At 47.7% G+C, this 19253-nt stretch overlaps 1 long non-coding RNA gene across 1 annotated transcript in view; it reads right to left on the reverse strand.

The window, feature by feature from the left end:
• Positions 1-10707: 10707 nt before the first annotated feature.
• LOC144170292 (uncharacterized) overlaps positions 10708-19253 on the reverse strand; it is a 303473-nt gene continuing 294927 nt past the window's right edge. The window contains exon 3 of the long non-coding RNA XR_013322598.1: positions 10708-10988. This is a non-coding gene — a long non-coding RNA (uncharacterized LOC144170292). The remainder of the gene's footprint in view (positions 10989-19253) is intronic.

The following is a 19253-nucleotide window of genomic DNA, read 5'->3' on the forward strand; positions in this document are numbered from 1 at the left end:
CGTTCGTCGATGCCGCGTGAAGTTTCCCGCGATGCCTTGGAGAATTATTTCTGGGCTTCCACCCTTTTACGTGGCCGCAGAAATCTCTTCACGCATGCGGGCCAATTAACAGGGCGGAAAGTAAGCAAGCCAAATAGATGCATGCCCATCCCTTCCTGAGTTTTTGATAGGTTGTCTTTATTGCCATTTCTCTTTCGAAGGCTAAATTAGTCGCGTATCGCATTTCCGAACACAATAAGTTCCTTCTTCTTCTTCTTATTTTTTTTTTAAGGAAAAGTCTAAACAAAGTTGCACTTTCCAGTTTTTCAGGCACTTACAACTGAACTAAAATAACGGAAAAAAGAGAGGAAGTGTTGTAACGCAAGCTGTTCATGTTCTTTTATTCCTATTTCAAGTCGCTTAGTGCGCCAAGGAAGTTAGCCAGTTTTCCGGGAAATGGAATTTAAAACCGGGAACCAATACTAAGAGTACCAGGGCAAGTTACCACTTTATTTCAGAAATTAAGACCCTATCTATTTTGCTTCTGCATAAATTTTGAACTGATTGCCCTACAGATGTCGGCCACGCGGCTATTTCACAACGCTCTTATAGAAAAGAGAAGGTAACGGAAAAAACTTGGAAATTATGTAAACCGTCTTTAAACTTGGGCGGACCGGACGGTGTGTGCGCTACTGGCGCGATAAATGTCATCTCCTAATTGCATATACTTGCGGGTAAGGTAAGTTGCCTTTATACTAAAAAAATAATGGGTGTCACCTTAGGTGGTTATCATATGAGGCCTGCAGAACCAGAATGTGATACACAATAACAAACTTTTGGAATATTGTGAGACATGCTCTCTCACGGCATTTCGGAAGTTTGCTTGGTGCCTAAACACGACACGAAAATTGATCGCCAGCTATATCTCCTTGCAATCAACAGTGAGTTTGTTAAAAGGTAAGAATACTCTGAAAAGTTTGATACAGGTAATCAGCAATTTTTCGGGAAACGTAACTCCTACCCTCCCCCCCCCTTTTTTTTTTCTCTCTCTCTCTCCAAATCCCCAAAGATAGCTTTGCGCGCGTGTGCCTTGCTGATGACAGCTCTTACAAATGAAACAGTAATCGTAAGCTTGAACATAAAAAAAGATTGCATGTTTTACGAAACGTTCTATATTCAAGGGAGGTTTGCCTAGGCATGGTGAAAGGAAGTCCTCTTTCTGATATGGCAAGTTTTCATACTACACTTTAACCTGGCCGCTGTCCTACTTCTGTTGCTGGCGCCCGGAAGAATTTAAAAACGGATTATATTAAGGGGATCCAGTCGCTGCAGTTTTAAACTAAACTGATGCGGCTGTACTTGCGAGAATTGGGAGCCGACTTAAGTTGGCAACCCCCTGCAGCCATTTGGTCATCCCCCCTTATCTTACTCTTTTCCCTAAAACAAAGTGATTACCCCCCCCCCCCCCCCCCACAGACACACAGAGATTCTAAATAAATTTCTTGATTGATATGCTACAGAGTGTGCGTAAATGCTGTTCAGATGGCGATTTGAGACTATCTTGCATGGTTCGTTTTGTGACACCATGCGCTGTCAACGAAAAAATGCCGGATGTCGTTGCCCACTCCACGGAAAATCCGGGGGAAACTCGAGAACGAGTGTCTGCGGATTGATTACCCTACCTACTGCTGTCTTCAAGGTAACACGCTATATTTCGTTTGCTAATATAATAATTTTAAGGCAAGAGTTCAATGAAATTAAGGTCCCAGTTTTTCACTTCTTTCTAATGATAATACCAATGGAAACATATATATACCAGCAGAAAATTTGCGACGTGTATGTTTCATTTTGTGGTACTGCTGGACGTTGCACGCTCATTCCATCTTCCTTCCTCTTTCTGTGATTTTTCATTGCTTACTTGTTTTCAAATATGCACACTATCCCCGCATTGCACCTACATTCCCACAGTCGACGGGGGCAACCATCCTCAGCATAGTTCCGTGCTTTCTTTTTCCTTGGCTTCAGACGCCTCATCTAAACCGACGTCACCGCCTGCTGTCGGTTTATTCGGCGATAAGAAGTACAAGAATATGACTACCTCCGACAGATGGTTAGTGCTGTGCCCAACCACGAGGGAGAAAACCGGCGCAGAATAGGTATGGGCTGAGGAGCACTCGGCAAGCGCTCCCAAATGAATGCTAAGTAGCCATACTGCCGGTGATGACATACACAGCTGAAACTTGGCGCCCTACTAAACAAATGGAAAGCAAACTTAAACAGGGTCAACGGGCCATGGAACGAATAATGATAGGAGTAACACTTAGAGACAGTAAGCGAGCTTCCTGGATCAGGGAACAAAGTCGAATAGACGATATAATAGTGCAAGTAAAGAAAAAGAAATGGTCTTGGGCTGTTCATGTAGTGAGACGAACGGAGAACCGGTGGACAATTAGGGTAACAGAGTGGATACCAAGAGACGGGTCTGGAAGAAGGGGAAGGCCAATAACCCGATGGGGGGACGAAATAGGGAAATTTGGCGGCGAACAGTGGACTCGAGCGGCTGGAAGTCAACGGGAGAGACCTTCGCCATGCAGTGGGCCTGAGTAGGCTGTTGTTGTGTTTGTTTTTGTTTTTGTTATTGTTGTTTTTGCTGCTGTTGCTGTTTTGTCGTTGTTGATGATGATGATAATGAGTGGGCTCATCGACGGCAGACACTTGTCATCTCTGTTAGCCCCATGTACTTTGTAAACGATTCGGTTGTAGCAGGTCGCAATATTGGTGACGTATAATACTACGCTGCGTTAAAAACTCGGTTCAGATATACATTCTCGCTATTAAAGATAGTAAAAGAAGAAAATCGCTGCTTCCCATGTTATAACCCGACAGAGATGTAATGGCATCATCGGTGGAGCCTCTACCATTCGAAGCTGCGGTGGAATATTGTTACTGCACTAAGCTAGAAATATCAGCGAACAAGCGGGGGCGTTATTTAGTGTGAAAGTCACGAAGATGTTCTTGGAGAAATCGCTACGAGTAACTTAAATCCAAACGACGACTGGGGTAGCAACGCTGAACCACGTGCATAACCGACCGCACAGAAAACCTCGATTTCTTCTCCTGTGCTGTTCCGGAAACAATGGTGCACAGCTATGACAAACGCCGGACCTTCCGCTTCCCGAACTTCCTGCTATAAAGGTGCCATGCGCGTGCATCAACAAAGCAAGAATGCACCGTTCCTTTTCTACGCCTCAGCGAGCGGTCGGCAACCTCCTCTCCGGTAAGAAATACAGGAATTACGGCCTCAAGAGCGACGTTTCGAAACCAAAAATTACTCCCACCTCCCCTCGCGGGAACCCCTGTGTAGATGCGACGCATAGGGGGTTCCGTTGTTGTTTCTGTTAGGTTGATTCTCCCATCGCGTGAAACGTGCCGTGAACCCCCTGCCGCGGCTAGGACGCAACGTGGCGCGGCTATGAAGCAACACAATCCAACCCAATCCACTTTAATCCAATCCAAATCCAATCCAATCCAAGCCAAGCCAAGCCAATCGAATCCAATCTAATGCCCCTCGCGAGAGAGTGTTCGCTATCGGAGAGGAGAGGGGGTGAGCGGCGGAGAGCGCAGCTCCCGCGGCGAGGAGAATGGGGGAGGGGTGTAGACGGACAACGACAACGCCGTATGGAGGGACAAGGCGAGTGAATGAGATGCCGTCGCATCTAAAAACGGCTTTAGCCATTAAAGGATGCGGTGTCCTTCAACTATTTGAAGAAAGCTAGCCAGCGAAGCTGTATGGGCGCAGTCCAAGCTGTATGGGCCGCAGTGCACGAAACAAAACCCGTTGGTTTGTAATTTGGGATTGAACGTAGCTCCTAGCCTATTGGCTGAATTTAACTTGGAAAGACTCGAGCTTTATTCTAGCGGACTAACATGGCGCTGTCCGTTTCCTTCCTGCGTCGTAGGCATCTTATTGTCTGTGTAACAACCCAGACCAACCCAAACCACTCGACCACGGAGGACAGGTCACATTGGGCCGTGAGACAAACACGTTTAAATCTTTCACCAGCCCAAGGGGCATATCATCAGTGAGGGCATGAGGCCGAGCTGCGCGTGTACGAATACCCTCAGTGCACGCATAAACCGATGCAGTTTATTCCCACAGTTATGCTTGAAAATAAGAGAGTACTTTCGGCAAATTTTCAGATATGAAATACGTCTACCAGGTTCCAAATGCATGAAAGTCTTCAGGCTTGACTTTATGCATAATAATATGAAAACTGCCAATCACGGTCGAATTCCAGAGCATTCCGGTAAAGAAATAAGTTTTTGTCTGTTCACATTCAAGATGGATTCTTTGTGTATGCGAATGCTAAGCTTCACAAATTCTTCTACGACATACTTAAATGGTGTACCTTTTGAGCGAAGTTTAGCGAAATTGCACCTACAGCGATTCCCATGTCCCTGTACTAGCGTCCGTAAACGACGCCGCTCACTCCATAAAATGACCCCATTTATTCGCTAATTTATATACGTCAGCCAGGACTAATGCAAGCATGGTGCCAGGCCAGTGCCGTTGTCCGGTTGTCCATCACGGTTGAAGGGGCTTGAAGTGCCGATATGACGTCACAGCCGGAAGGGGCTATATTAATGGTATCGCGAGCGACGAGGTAACGCAACTCCCGTTTATCACGACGCACCCTTTTCCAGTAACGTCCTTAGTCTTGATATCAGTACAGTACAGTGCACTGAAGCAGCATTTCATATGGAATTAGTGGATCTTACAACCGTACAGATAATAGAACGAGCTGAAAATTTTCAAGTGAAATCATCGACATCACGTAATTACAGCTTAGCTCACCATTCTGTCATGGTCACCAGATACAATCTATAATTATTTGGAATTGACTGTCTAACTCATACATGCCTGCCCCAGGGCTCATATTTCTGCACTAAGATACCGGGTTCAAAACACCTGCGGTAACTACAAGACGTAGCAGAGCATTCTGCATGTTGGCAACCAACCGCACATTTCTTGCTTAGAGCGCCTGACAGACGCTGTGCGTGCATGACCGTGAATGCGTCGATACCTGTTATCGCTGTCCTAATGTTCAGCGCTGCTGACAGCTTTGCTTCAAAAAGTGCTTGCTCCCTTAGACCGCAAATGCCCCCCCCCCCCTCTCCACATCCTTCTCTATAAGCCCATTCAAAGTGTTTGTTTCAACCCTTCGCGGCCGTTTCCATATTTATAGGTGCAAAATACATTCTAGGTCTTGTAAGCTGAAGTGAAAAGAGAGAGCCGTGTGCTCGCGTGCGCCCGCTTTCCGGAGCGCGGGCAGTGTTCGACGACGCCTCACAGCAGTTTACGGAGGCCGCTGCGGATCTAGACGAAGCGCGAAGCGATCACGGGGTGCATCAGCAGTATTAGGGACAGCACAGAATGGAACAACTTTATAACGTAGGGCTACACTATCGGCGATGAGGCACAACAGACATTTTGATTTTTGCTGTGCAGCTGGTATACCATATGGCAAGGTTGCAGACTTCTCACAACGTAGAACCAGTACGAAGGTTTCACCTTTAAACGCATCAGGTTATTGTTTATTATGTGTGAGGAACGTCGCCAAAGTTCTGCAAGATTTTGAGTATTAACGATCACAACATTTCTGTCGTACCTTCGTTGGAGAAGGCAGCGTGAGTCCCTCAGTTCCCAGAAGCACTGCCGTAAATAGTGGTCGCTAATGCACTGAACTGCAAACATACCTAAGCATGAAGGTACCCTCGATTCAGAATAGACGATGGGCGTCGACATATTCTGAATTCCAAAACTATGACGATGGGCGCCGACATAGTTTTGACCATGGTGGGGTGGCCCCAGGCTTCACGAAAATAAGCGTCCCTATACTGCGTTCAGAAACGACACTGGCTACACGTGGGCCGAGGCAAGCCTCGTGCCGCCATTGTCGCTTCGCAGAGCTGAATTCTGTCAATCGTTTGAACCTTAGCGCCAGCCACCCGAAATGCACAAAAAGAAAAAAAAAGAAAAACGAAACGGGGGAGGGACATACAGGCGTTGCAACGGGAGGATTTCCAATCCCATTTCTTTAAAGCGAACTCGACGTCATCAGGGTGCATGAAGGGTTGTTGGCGGCCTCTGTAAAATGAATATTTCGCTTCTGTATTGGCGGTTCTAAAACTTAGCCGCATCATCGTTTTCCGAAAGTGGGAGCATGTGTATAAGCAGGGACGATAGTCTCCTCCATTTGTCCATCCAAACATTCGAAATGAAACTTACTTTAGTACATCCGTCAACTAGAATTTCACAATAATGTGACACTGACATTGTATTTGTAAATTTACTAGAATGCGGAATATAATTTGCGGCCACAATAAAAGCATGCGCGGCTGTGGTAAGAATCAGTGGTACTAGGCATGCTTGCTTGTTGTACATAATGGGGACGTCAAAGCCGGAGTAAACGTAATAGGCCCAATATTGATGCGCTCCGAACCCCCCCCCCCCCCCCCCCTCCGACTTCTAATAAAAAAATTCGTGCCCTCCATCATCCGTCTCGTTTTGTTTCGCGGTTATAAAATAACAGTAGCGTGCTCTTGCTCCCACGAGACTCATGAAGAGTGTACGCATACGAATCTGACTACCCGTTAGTGTTTTTGTGCAAAATTGCTAAATGTTTAGCCCCCTTCCTATTGTTTTGCTGTCAGTGACCAGTCTTTGGCGAATAATGCTACGGGTAACGTTCCTCACATTGTCCCCAGCCCTCCAAATCAGTCTTTACAAAAAAAAAAAAAGCGCAGTCAAGGAAGACAGAGTGGCCATTTATCGCCAAAGTACGTTGTCACAAGCCACGCAAACATGATGCGGAAGCCTCGCCGAAGGTTCCACCAAAAGCGTGATTCTTCGACGGCGAAAGGAAGTAACATAAAGAGGAGGAGCAGGCGGGGTCGGTGCCCGACGCAAAGTAATAACCAGAACCGCAACAGCGCGCCAGGCCCTCCGCCGTCGTCTGAAGCTGGCACGAGAGTACGCGGCTGCGACGGGCTTCAAATTACCCAGGCAATAAGGTTATCCACGCCGGCGCCATGCTTTAGCACGGCGAAGACGAGACTGGCGGCCCGACGCGACCGCGGGAAAAATCGAGAAGTTTCGAGTGACAATATGGGAGCAGAATACCCGTTTCGCACACTCGCTAGTCTGGTTATTGCTCTTGGTGAACGGCGGAACCTTATTGTGCTGTGCTGCTGAAGGGCACGCGTAACAGCCATGGGCTTGCATGAAGAGAACGTTCCGATACCCTGGCACGTCCCCGAAACCAACGCGCCAACTTTTTGCGAACTCTTTTCTTGGTGGATACCTCACGTCGAAAGAGACACCACAAGTTATGGGACAGCCGTCGGTCTCCGATACCGCGTCACTACCGACCACTTCTACAGGTGCAAATACTCCCGCTTCTGTTCAGTTCTTGTTAGTTGTGTGCGGTACAGTGTTACTTCCGGTTTGATATCCACACTTGTGTACCGAAGTGTTTTATTCTCTATCGTTCATTTGTGTGTGTTAGCGTTGTCAAATGTCCACGCTAAAATTACTTGTGCCTTGCTTCGATTGAGATTGTACCCTGCCTGTATTTCACCTATAGCCGCGCCATAAAGAGTGCTTTGTCGCCAGTTCAGACCTTTCCTTGACTAATTCTCTTCGCTGCGACCGGCGCAAGCGGCGCATCTGACCCAGTGACTGGTGGTCAGTGGAGGACTCCTTCCCCTGTCGATTAGCTCCAGCCTGCGATATGCGTGTACACAAGCGAATACCTAAGCAATATTGTAGTATAACTGCTTTACAGAGCGGTTTGGTGGCTGAACCTGACTGATTGATTTCAAGTCCGAGTACTTGCAGTTGTCGAGTTGCTGGTATGGCGCCTGAACCGATCTTAATTTTGTTTAGATTTTGGAGTTTTAACGCGCCGAAGCTACACCTTGGCTATAAGGCGCACGGTGGTGGAGGGCTCCGGATTAATTATGACCCCCTGCGCCAAAATTTCAACACACGGGCGTTTCCGCTTATCGCCTCAAGACCCGACGCAGCCACCGCGGCCGGGATCAAACCCGCGCCCTTGTTGAATTGACCTTAAGTTGAACGTTAATCTTGGAGGTGAGGTTGACTTTCTCCCTGCCTTAGCCACTCGTGCTCGCTTCACCGCAAGAGTAAGCAAAGGCATGAAAAACATCGGAAACTTCGAACTTGGTACGCCGGGTAGCAACGACCACTGGAGGGGCTTGCCCCGAGTAGCCTTATAACATAGGGGAAAATTGCACTATAAATCGTCATCCGCGCCTCAGATATCCGCAGCCCTGGCAAGCCTTAAGCATATTTAGTTGACCCATCCCGCTGCTCCGAACCCGCGACTCCCCCTCCACTGCCGCGTGCGTCGGGCGTTGTGAGGTCAAAGACAGGCATTTAAAAAAAAAAAAAGCGTCGTTCTCTACCCGAGCCAGAAATTAAGGCCTTGCATCACCTGCATCATGCTCACAACCATTTTTTTGGGCGGCTGACGATAGCAGTATTCAAAGGCTTTAGCAGAAATATCTGCCGACGCGAAATCGCGGTGCTGCGGCAGCCGTGCTCTAGTGTAGAATTTGGTGACCAATATGGTCCAGAAACACTGATATCTTTCCGACAGTCACATCCTCCGTGTGGGCGAAGAAGCTGGCCGAGCGGAGGTCCTCTTGCGGTGACGTCACGATCTTGCTCGGATTTCTCCGTTGAAAGGCCCCCTCGTGGCAATATCGCTGTAACCTCCCTCAGGTAGAGGAAGCTTTACTGCGGAAACTTCGGGCTGAGATGGCCCTGCCACCTTCAGCCACCTGGACCTGGGGACTCGCACCGGCAGATCTAGGAACGGGTCTCAAGTGCCCTGCACCAGTGGGTGACGTGGAAGCTAAGCATCTGCTGTTCCCAGGCAGGAGAACCGCTCGAGACGGTGCGCTTAGCGAGGCTGGTCTCCGGTTTGCTAACCCGCATTAGAACGGCTGGGTACAGGACAAGTGCTACAAGTCTCTACTGCAGCTCCTGCACAAGACCGGACAGCACGGTTTCTAATAGACCTGCCCTCCCGCTGTACCACCCTTCTCGCTTTCCTTACTATGTTTTATTTTCACCTCCTCCACCTCCTTACCTTAATTTCTTACCTTCTTTACACCGCGCCTCTTTCTATCCTCATGCCTTCATCCATACGCCTTGCGGTAAAACCCCGAAGGCAAAAAAAAAAAAAAAACTGCCTTTATCGGCACAAAGCGCTCTGCGATGAAACCGGCTGCGAATGAAGCGCGGCAACGTTTTGCGATACGACTGCTAATATTTACCTATTTTTGCGAAGTTAATTGCTCACTTTATGAATGGTGTAATACCAAAAAGTTGCCGCGAAAATAACTGCAGCTGGTGCTAAATTAGTGACCAAAATTGTTTTTTATTAGCTTAGGGACAGAGCCACGGAAGGTCCTCTAGAAGTGATGTCAGAAACCACGCAGAAAGCTTTAAGCAGTCTCGAATTCATAAAGGGGAAATTTAAATGTAGAATGTCGCAAGTGCGTTTCCAGGCTCCTAGACGTTTACTTAAAAACGAGCCGTAGATTCGGTGGCTGTGTCTTCCTTTCTCTATTTACACAACTGTTCTTTAGAGCGTAGTTGAAGGAGTTCTAGTACGGGCACTAAACAAGTTCGGCAGACGCTTAACACGGCGGGCACAGCTTCACTCCCTCAAAAAAAGGACGATCTGTTACAGATTCGTTACAGCTACGTGAGCACAGATAAGCCCCTTTGCCTGACGCGCCGACACGAGGACTAACGCTCGCAACGCTATGCGAGCCATGCGGTGCCACGCATGCACGCATACCCCGGCCTCCGCGATCAGCTCCGTCGGCGCGCCCTTGCTGATTGCGGAGGCCGTGCACATACACTCAGAAAGCCCGTGCGCAAAGCCACGCGCAAAAGTTCCCTCCGGAGGTGCGGCTCGTGCTGACATCGCGAGTCCTCGTCCTTCGCGACCGCAGTGTCGTTCCTTCTCCCCCACGCGGCGATCGCCTCGCCGAGGCTTCCCACACTCGTTACACGTGCGACTTGAGCTTCTTATGCTAATGGGAAGCGAAGAGAGTTGTCAAGCGAAATCAGACAATTCTTTGATAGCATAGCACAAGGTCTCTATTGTGTGAGCCCGTTTAATAAGGTTCTGTGATCGCAAGAAGGAACATCAAACGGCAAAAGACAGATGCCGGCCATGCAAGCGATTTTGCTTGCAATTCTGCAGGAACCCGGGGTTTTCACGAAGTGTCTGAAAACACGTGAAACTCGACGTCAAAGCAGGGTAGCGGCTACCTCAAGCGCTGCAAAACAGATAGCTCGGCTGTAGCACTGAACCCCGAGCAGCACACTCTAAAAGGCGGGCAAACCGCTGCAAGAATGAACCATCATTGCATTACTCCTTCTCGTGAACCAGCCCCAGTCGAGCTGCATGACGCTTGTTTCGAATAGTGGAAGCCGTCGCTTGCGCTAGATGAACCCGTGGCGACGGTTTTCGTGCATAGATGGAGTCACCCTGACGCATCGCTGCTCGCAGTCATTGGAAAGGGAGAAAGAGATGCCGATCGGGGAAGTGCTGGAGTCGAATGCTTCCTTTTCCAGCTACAATCCTCACGGGCGCACGGCAACGAGTGAGAGAGGAGGGAGACTTACCTTCGCGGGTTGAAGAGGTCGAACTCATCGTCGTCGCTGTCGGCGCTGAGCGAGATGGGCCACGAGGTCTGGAGCAGCGACTCGCGGATGAGCGAGTTCCAGCTGAAGGGCACCGACGGTGCGCCCGCCTCGTACGTGTTCTCGGAGCGCGTGAACCGCCGCCGGCGCACCTGGCGAATGTTCATGAGCATAGGGCGGCTGGCGCCGAGCCACCGCCAGGACACACGCCGGCCGGGAAGCTTTCAGCGCTGGCTGCCAGGCCCGCTGCCGGGATCGCCTGCGGTGATCAGCCGGTCATGGGTCATTTGCGGCACCGCCGAACATCGAGAGCGCGGGCTGGCCCGGCAATCGATTGAAACTAGAGGTGCAAGTCCGATCTGAAGCGAAGACAAGAAGATTGAGAGGGAAAAACTAAGTCAATGCGGGACTCAGACAGGAAACCGTACTTTTGCATTGCCTGTAATTTATTTTCTGCTCGTTCTCCACCAGCGAATCCGCGTGCCGCGCCACCCTTCTTTGTGGGAAGCACTGAGCACCGCGGCCGCCTTCCACAGTAGCTCTTGGCTGCGCCTGGTGTACGCAGAGCGCTGGTTTGCGTCGCACGGTTCGAAAGAACTTTCTCCAAACGGAGCATTAAAGGAAGACGAATGGTGTCAAATTACTTTCCAGTTAATAGGGAAGGGCGAAAGTAGAGCGCTCAGCGAACCTGCTTTATTTCGCGTGAAGAACGACCTTTCATTCCTTCGCCTTCTAGCACCTTGCCCACTTGCTTTTTTTTTCGGCCCAGGTGGTAACGCGTAGAATGCAGCCTTTGTTTCCCTTTGTAGCACCATAGGCAGAAAAGAGTGTGGCCACGAGCCGGTGCCGTGCCGCTGCAAGTAACAATTTTACGAAGGCGAGCCGAAATTCTAGGGTAGCGTTTGTTCATTCTGTTCCATAATGACGAAGTTTTTTATTACTACAGGAGAGAACAGACCAGGCAGACAAAGCCTAAATTATCCTTTTTGCAGCTGCCGACTAGGCAGGCAAAAAAATAAGACCATCGAAACAGACGTATAATAAATACACTAGTGCGCGCTTTCCTTAACGAGTTGTGTCATTAATGTGCTGCTTCGAGCTGAATCACGTGCATGATAAATAATATGGTGAAAAATTTAACACACCAAAGCAGAATTTTTTTCGGAAACGTAAAATATCTTTTCACAAAACCAGATTTACATTTTCTGGAAAATTTTGAAAGGGCTGATCCCGCATGGCTACTTCCAAAGAAAAGCACCACATATGTGTGGCTACGCGTGTCTTCGGTATTAAGAGAAAAAAAAAACAGGTCTTCCGTATGCACCTGGTAGGTGAACACTACAAAGGGGCCAAGGAAAGACAAAGTAGGAACAAACATTGTGGCTGTTCGAAAGACCCCGTTGGCAGCAATGAAAGTCCCTCATAATTTTGCCAAGGCTTTCGTCTGCAACTGCAACAGCTTTCTGGTTAGGGTTCTGTGTATTTTTCATGTCTGCCAACAACAACTTTTGAGGTTTTACGTGTTTTTGAGGAGCGAGGCGTTCTATATCGCGAGCCGTTGGGAAACGAACATCTCGCTGTGCGTACACTTGGCAACTGTTCATCATGCCCCAAAGTAGCACCCTGTTAAAAACATTGATTTCGACACAAAGCCTATGTGTCTTATTCCTTTGATATTCATCTTGTTTGGATTAGTTAATAATAGGCATCGATTGCAAGTTTCAAAACATGACCTAGATCTCAAGCTTATACGTCGTCTCGTCACTCGGATAAGCATTTTGAGTAGATCATTTGTAAATGGCTCCCATATTCAAGATCAATAAAGTCAAAATGAATGCGTGCGTGTATGTATGTCTTTCTTAAGGATGACGCGTCCGTCAAAGCTGAAGAGAAATAAAATTCGCAGCCTTCCGCCTAAATTCTGTGTGACCTCTACGTTGTGTGCTCGAAAGCTTCGCTGGATATCCACCTCCACGGAGTGGAACGGCTCATGATTTCTGCTTTTGTTTCGCCCTTTGACGACGGGCGTACCGCTCAGGTAGCACTTCCAGCATGCGCTGGCTCACTTAGCGAGCAATGTTTGCCAATGCGGTGACAGTGCGTAGCTCTTTCTTAGCGTTATTTACGGGGTGATGATAGAGAATTGGTAAGGACACAAAACGGTATGACAGGTGCACTATACACACGCAAACGCCCACCCACCCACCCACCCGCACGTTCACGCATGAGTGCACACACACACACACACCCACCCACCCACCCACACACACACACACACACACACACACACACATATATATATATATATATATATATATATATATATATATATATATATATATATATATATATATATATATATATATATATATATATATCTATATATATATACGTGGTGGCAGGACAAAGGACGTGAACCATGAGATGGGCGAACAATGTATTCTTTCTCACTATTTACAAGATGTCGGCCATAAGACCGAACCGGCGCTGGCTGCGCGCCTGCCCTACTTCCTCTTCCTTGTTCTCATCCTCGTCGTCGTCTTGTAACAATATATATATATATATATATATATATATATATATATATATATATAGATATATATACAAAAGAATTGGCAGGCAAAAATGCCTCGGAAAGCAAAGGGGAGCATGGGGCAGGTCATTGAAACCGATCACGAATCTTGAAAGACAAAAAGAAAGTGGAAAAAAAAAATACCCGTCGGGTGGGATCCGAACCCACAACCTCCAGAATACGCGTCTGGTGCGATGACCACTGCGCTACAGGTGGGGCTGTTTTTACGTTTTTACGTCTTTACGTTTGATATGAATGAGAGGTAAGCAAACGCAGACAGGACTCGGCACACGAATTTTCACAATTGACTTCGGTCAATGGATTGTATTGAGTGTTCATTCTTATATACGAATCTACATTTTTATGCAGTGCCGGGTCGAATCTACATTATTAGCGGAGCCTTGCAGTCCTTCAAGGGGCTGAAATTCGTTTTCAGCATATCAAAAGAAATAACGCAGCCGTCAATCTACGGGGCCAACGGTATCTGTGATAAGTATAACTTTTGCACGTCCACCGGAAAGCACACAGTTTCCGCAGCGGCGCCTTTCCTTCTCACATATTAACCCCCGCCATCGCCCGTGCCTTTACGCGTCACAGAGCAGAGATTACTGCCCTAAAGAACTATTTCATGCCCTTCCGCTAAGGGTGAGCGCTCTCCTCGAAGTCGACCGCTACCCTCCGGCGGTCTCCGTTGACGCCGGACCCTTAAAAGCACTCCATACAGCAAGCAAGACGTTACTGCATTCATCTAGGCGTGATGTTTTGTTTTTAAAGCTTCCCTTATACGGTTAGGGCTCTGTGTATTTTTTGTATGCGAATAAGAACACCCGGGGTTCCACGTGGCTTGAAGCGCGAGGCGTGTTATGCCGCGAGGAGTTGGGTAATGAACGTCCCGATGTGTGCACTATCAGCAGACGGTTAGCGTCACACGCCGTTCAAAACATTGTCACACAAGTCACACGCCGTTAAAAACATTGATTTACTCTGCTAACTTTGGTTTGAATTTGGACCTCGCATGCAGCCACCCACCCGTTTGCTAAATATCAGGTTATAAGTGCGAAATATGTATTCGACTTCCGGTTACTTTGTTCTTACTTTCTCTGGAATAAAATTTGCTAGGTATTTAAAGGCTTAAACTAATTTAAGAATTCAAGAACGCAGAGATCGACGCACCAGCACCCCTGACATGTGGCTTATTCCACTACGGCGTACAGATTATCCCGTGGAACCTTTTACTCAGCGAATGCCATCCATGCTGAAAAACTTGGAAGGAAAGGGCATTCGAACGAGCGCAATTTGTAGGAGGCGGTTGCGCGACTACTTGATGCAAAACTCGTAAAGCTGTTGTGTTTATTACTGTATAGCGCGCCTTTTGTTTTTGTTGCCATCTGTCATTGTGCGCATTGTACGTCATCTCCCCAGTGGGAGGACATCCTGTATCAGGGTATATTTGTTATTAGTACTTCAAAAATATACATTTCCTACTGCATGACTGTTTAACATGTAGAAATGTAGGCGTGAGAGTAACCTTATCATTTTTATGTGCACACTTCCGAAAGATGTGGTAGTGTACTTGTGAATATGTTTCACTGATATATGCGCATGTTTTAAGTTTTTTTTGTAATTTTATCGGGCACTATTTTCGTGGTCCTTCGAACGTTTCTCTACTTGTGTGGGTCCCTAGGTACATTCAAGTGATCTATGACCGCTTTTCGCCCTGGGGGAAACCTCAAATATGCTGTTGTAAATAAAACGAATTGGCTTCACTTCACTTGATTTGATTATGCATCCCATCACTTGAATATGCATATGCAGTAGATTAGTTGATAATAAGCACCGCCTGCGAGATCAAAACATGACTGAGGCCACAAGCTTTCATGTCTCGTCACTAGGAAGTGCTTTTTGAGTGTATAGTCATCAGCAGGCACTATTTTCAAGATCAGTACAGGCAAATTAAATGCCTGTGAGTGTACGTACCTGTGCGTCTTTCTTAGGGATGACCACGGTCAACGCTCAATAGAAATGAAATTTGCTCATACCATTCACCTTAATTCTGCGTCGTCGCTATGCTGTGCGCTAAACAGCTTCGCAAGTCATTCACCTTCACCGAGTGGAATAGCTCATGATTTTTTTCATGGTCGTGCTACGCTGGTCATCTCAAGACTAGTGCGCATGCAGCTTGTAAAATACCCGTATGACCGGCTTGGCCGTGCCTCACGTGTGCTATGTGCCATCCCGCGGATGTCCCACCAAACTTCTAGGGGCACAGAAGTGGTTTGGTAAATTGAGAATACCCTCTCGCAAATAAAAGCACCCAGAAGGCGTTTCTCGTTGGTTTTACGTGCGCTATCCCCAGCTGTCGAATGGTGAACCAAACGTCCCTGGTCACCCGACCGAAGGCGGGGTTCGAGCAACACATGAATTTCCGAACTAGGGAGGAGGAGGAGGAGGAGGAGGAGGAGGAGGAGGAGGAGGAGGAGGAGGAGGAGGAGGAGGAGGAGGAATATGTTTTGCGTTTTCGGCCGAGGTTTATATACTGAGCGCACCATTTTCGGGCCATAACGTTCATTGCTCCACGAGCGAGTTCGCATAACGCGCGCAGACTGACACTGACGCGCCAGCGAGTTCTCGTTAGCGTGTTGTTGCCATAAGCACCGACTGCTTGCGGGTAGTGGGCACAGGCAGACCGAACACGCTTTTTACGATACAGGCATGAGTGAGGGAATCACCAAAGACGGGGAAAAAGCGCATGGCATTTGAGCGTCTGCGGTGACGCGGAGGGCATTCATTCATTGCGTGCGCCTCGGCTAGGGATTGCTACGATTCCAAGCCGCCCTGGGAGGTTTATCTTGGGCATTTTACAACCGAAAACATGACAGAAGCACGGTATGGCGATTTTTTAGATACCGAGAATGCCCATCCAACGATGCCGTCGGATGTCAACCATGTTGTTTTACAGAACCGAAACCGAAACTTGTTTGACTGCTAATCTTGGACATCATCCAATCACGGTCCACCTCCTACCGACGTCACAGCCTAAAGTTGGTGCGGCCGCCGCACACCGCGCGTGGTAGTTTTTCTTCTTTCGGGCTTTATAAAATAATTACCGACTTATCGACCGGATAAACGATGAAAAGTGGGTTAATTTGAGCCAGTCTACGCAGTGCAAGCAAAAACGGGAGCTTGACAAATTCACTTCGGTGTCTCTTTAATTAGGAAAGCACGTTAGGTTTTTTTATAGCATATGAAAAAAAGAAGAACGCGGTAAAAACGGCGTCAAACGGTGGCGAAATAAAAGCAAACACTGAAACAAAGATGTAGGCTCCTGCGGCTCTAAGCAGAAAAAAAAAATAAAGAAAAAGACGCGCGCTGTTCCAAGACATGGTGCGCAGCCAGAGCGAACGCGGGAAAATCAAAATAAATTCAATCGATTAAACTTTCATTGCATTCATAAAAAGGGGAGCGTGGGAGAAGGGGAAACGCGCGTGGGGTTGGAGAGGAGGGGAGACGAGAGGGAGGTACGTGACAGGGAGGGCGGAAGACTAGCGTGTTGTGACGACATTGCGCAAAGTAAGCCGATACGTGATCAATTTTCTCACTAACCCTCTTCGTTTGTTTGCCCGCTCTTCTACCTTTAAAATACGAAAATGCAAGCCATATAGGTCATGCTATTAGCTGAAACTGACAGGTGCATCACGAACTCAGGAAATTTCATTTCATTTCATTTGTTATATCCCGCAAGGGGCTATGCAGACAAAATACAAGTTTGTTTTATTCGAAATATTTGCCCCCATCGTTCGGCCGGTCTGAGAAATTAATCAATGTAAGTTAAAATTTTGATTCTCCCGCCAAATCGTGGGTTTCGTGACGTCTGCCAATAACCAGGGTAGGTTACGTTCGATAAACCAGTGCAAATCCTCAAACGCACGTTAGTGCACTGTTTAGTCTGTAGGTGACTGCGGAGAACCTTGTTTACCGTTAGTCCACCTAAATGACGCCACCATATTGCGCAGGACGGCTGTACGCCTTTGCGTTGTTTGTGACCGTATTTGCAACTGTCTTGTTTTTGTTTTGGTAGGTAGTAATCATGTTGTGAAACATGCGGTGTGCTCGACAATCAGGGTCAAGTAAGACAATGTCGCTTACGCGAATAGGCCAGGGTCGTGTGTGACAACCCCAAAGCGCCGGACTGCTGTGCATCTATTTCATGCATAGTGCGCGCAGTATCAACAGCAGTACGCAATTGTGCTTCTTTACGTCTACTTTCGTAACTTTTCTGTTTACTCCACCATTCTTACTGCTATAAAATGACTATGTATTGCATGTAAGCGAAAACAGCTCGTTCTGCAAGCCTGCGTTTGCTTTTGCCGGCCTTCGCCAATCGCACAGCTGCCCATAATACGTCATAGGCTCTAGTGCGGGAAATGAGCGAGTAGGTCGCAAGGTTCTTCCCTTTTTTTCCTTATTATATAGCTTATTTGAGTGGAGTTCACGTTAAAAGTTGTGTCAGTGTTATTCTAACGAGGCAATCTTTCGAATCAACCAAACTTGCGTTTTGTCTGCATGGCCCCTTTAAAGGCCCGAAGGCATAACAGGGGGGCGGTGACCAGGAAACAAATTTTGCAGAAATACATTTGAATTTAAGTATTGTTAAAAAAGCACAAAACCCGCTTCGGGGTCTCAGTGGCTTAGGCATTGTGCTTCTGAACCCAAGGACGCGGGTTCTATTCCCTGCCGCGGCGGGCGCTTTTCTGATGGAGGCGAAAAAGCAGCCCGTGTGTTCGAGACTTCGGCGCACGTTAAAGATCCCCGGGTGGTCGAAATTAATCCGAAGCCCTCCACTACGGCTCGCCTCATCGCCTCTGAATCGTCGGCGCGTTAAAAACCCCGCAATAAATCGATCAAGACACACAAAAGCATAACAGCACCGAAGGTCAAGTAATTCACTAAAGTAAGAAAAAAAAAACGTAAAACACGACAGCACCAAAATTTAAGAAATTGACTAAAGTAGAAAATTTGCAAAAGAAATTTACAGAATTTTTTTACAGAGGTAGCAATAGGTTCAAGCAGCACACATTAAAAAAATTGAGCAAATACATCTCGCTCAAAATATCCTCTGTTAAAATGTGGCGAACTTCAAGGTTCATCTTGAGTGGGAATAATTTTTTCTAGTTTTTCTGGAATGGTGGTGGCCACCCTCCTTGCAGCCAATAAACCGGGATGGGATGCTAACGTATGAAAACTCTCAGGGCCCAGCGGCTTGTGATGTCCGAGTCGAGACGAACCATGTTGTCATCATTTTTTGATATCTTGCAGGTAGTGGGGAGTGTTGATATCTTGCGGGTAGTGTTGGAAGACCGCGAGACCTTGAAAGTGGGAGGCTCAACAAGCGATTTTAGTGCGCTGTGCGCTTCCCTTGGACGCTGCGAGGGGAAAGGGAACTTACACAAACGAAAGTACGCGTATAGCAGGCGGCTCACATGGCCATTCCGCTGTGCTGGCCGATAGGTGTCCGTTGTGGTGACGATTGTTTATTGTTGTTTATCGGTTCGAAAGGAAGTGAGAGAGGAAGGATGCCCTTTGCATGTCGCAGCGTCCACCTGCATACAAGCAGTGCGGATGGAGGGAGTATAGGGGGGGAGAGAACGGGATATACACTAAGCCCTGTGATCACTCAGAGCATGGGAATCATGTGGAGGACAGAATAATCGAGCACGAGAAGAGAGGGTTCGGGAGAATTGAAACGTGCTTCCGCAGTCACGCTCCTTCAAAGGGTGTTCCTCTCTGGCTGCGGCAGTAGCCAGAGTTGCATGAAGCGTATATAGGAGGAATGTGCGCAGTGGTATGTATACATTTCTTTTGACCACACCTTCTGAAGGAAACAAGGCTCCCGTCACAGTCCCTTGACACGTTGGTAGTATTTTCAAGCGTTTGTGGCAGGGCGCCGATTGT

This window comes from Haemaphysalis longicornis, unplaced genomic scaffold (assembly GCF_048455015.1).
Source record: "Haemaphysalis longicornis isolate Haplotype H1 unplaced genomic scaffold, Haemaphysalis longicornis Haplotype H1 scaffold_1, whole genome shotgun sequence".
Classification (NCBI taxonomy): domain Eukaryota; kingdom Metazoa; phylum Arthropoda; class Arachnida; order Ixodida; family Ixodidae; genus Haemaphysalis; species Haemaphysalis longicornis.